Consider the following 2,500-nt stretch of genomic DNA (forward strand, 5'->3'; position numbering starts at 1 on the left):
TTGCATTATTTCAAGTACAAAGCCCTTTTATTTGAACCAGAGCTACAGCGTATGCAACGCCATAAAGATTTTGGTTTTAGATGGTTATGTCATGTAAAAGGAGGATGATGATGTTACACTCAGCAGGACCCTCTGGTCGTCTACCTCTCGTCTGTACCTTACCGCCCCACACTAATCTCTCCTAATAGACACACAGCACACACACACACACACACACACACACACTTGGAACACAGGTCGTCTACCTCTCGTCTGTACCTTTCCCCCCCACACTAATCTCTCCTAATAGACACACACACACACACACACACACACACACACACACACACTTGGAACACAGGTCGTCTACCTCTCGTCTGTACCTTTCCCCCCACATTAATCTCTCCTAATAACACACACACACACACACACACACACACACACACACACTTGGAACACAGGTGGTCTACCTCTCGTCTGTACCTTTCCCCCCCCCACACTAATCTCTCCTAATAGACACACACACACACACACACACACACACACACACACTTGGAACACAGGTGTTCTACCTCTCGTCTGTACCTTTCCCCCCCCCCAAACTAATCTCTCCTAATTAGGTCTCATAAGGAACAGTCAACATCAAGCAAAAGATTACAAAAACTACAGTGGCTCGACTGTGACGTGGGGACCGCTGGAATAGGCAGAAGTGGTTGTAAAATCAGCTGACACACACACACACACACACACACACACACACACTCACAATACAGACACACACACACACACACACACACACACACACTTACACACACACACACACACACACACACACACACACACTTACACACACACACACACACACACACACACACATCACACACACACACACACACACACACACTTGTGCACACACACACACACATACACACACTTGTGCACACACACACACACATACATACACACACACACACACACACACACACACACACACACACAGTTGTGCACACACACACACACATACATACACACACACACACACACACACACACACACACACACACACACAAAATCAGCTGACATTCATTTCCTAAATGCTTTAGTAGAGGGTGGAGTACAAAGGGAATCTCTGCTTGAGACCGATGAAAGGATACCAGGCCAGGAGAAGAGAGGAGAGGGTGAGTCATGGTTTGCTTACAGACGGACTCACGCACGACACCACTGGCAGGTCTATACAGCCTGGCTTGTCCTTTTGACTGGTATAGTCATAGCATCACGCACTCACATTATGACGAGTCTCGGAGAATAAGAATCACGCACACGCACACATGCACACACATGCACACACATAGACAGAGAGAAAGAAAGAGAGACTACATCCAATAAATAGAACAAAAATAGGAAAGATATTGCTATTAATGTGCAAATGAAATGTCAGATGTGCATTGTGCATTACCACTCATTGATTTATGTCTTGGTTGATTATAGAATATATTAATCGCTTTTGATAATATTTTAAGTAGAAAAGCATTACTTATACTTATATTTGTAATTTCAGACATGTAGCCTTATAAGATATTGCAATTTTTTGACTACCAGTTTGTGAATAATTGTGAAAAGTAGAATAATTAGGTAATTGGAACTATAAGCTGTATCATTGTTCACAACATAGTCAGCTTGTTTTCACCCTTTCGAAGATGCCTGCGTCAGTCAGTCTTGCATGGGAGAGGGAGAGAGAAACAGTGTTAGCTCTTCTGTCACAGAAGAGTGAGGATGAGGTATTGACAACAGAGAATGACATTGATGAATGAAGCAGATGGATACTGCAGTCAGTCAGCTGGCTTTATTACCTCGGAGACCTGGCTCCCAGGGCGGGCGTGTGGGAGGGTGGGGTGAACAACACACACACACACACACACACACACACACACACACACACACACACACACACACACACACACACACACACACACACACACACACACACACACACACACACACACAACCACACACACACACACACACACACACACACACACACACACACACACACAACCACACACATGGCGGGCGTGTGGGTGGGTGGGGTGGCTGCTCTTTCCATTCACTACACGTGGAAGAGGTGGGATGGTTTGCCGTGGGGGCTGTCAGAGGTCCGGTGTGTGTGTTCAGTATGAACCATACAAGGGACCCCCCAGGATAGGTTGAGCCCTATCTGAGGGACCCCCCAGGATAGGTTGAGCCCTATCTGAGGGACCCCCCAGGATAGGTTGAGCCCTATCTGAGGGACCCCTTAGATGGATGACGCACTAAAGGAAGGGGCACCCTGGGAGAAGTATGTTAGGGAGGTGTGTGAGGGATGCTTGTGTGTGTGTGTGTGTGTGTGTGTGTGTGTGTGTGAGGGATGCTTGTGTGTGTGTGTGTGTGTGTGTGTGTGTGTGTGTGTGTGTGTGTGTGTGTGTGTGTGTCTGTGTGTCTGTGTGTGTGTGTGTGTGTGTGTGTGTGTGTGTGTGTGTGTGTG

This window comes from Sprattus sprattus (genome assembly GCF_963457725.1).
Source record: "Sprattus sprattus genome assembly, chromosome: 12".
In the NCBI taxonomy this organism is placed as follows: domain Eukaryota; kingdom Metazoa; phylum Chordata; class Actinopteri; order Clupeiformes; family Clupeidae; genus Sprattus; species Sprattus sprattus.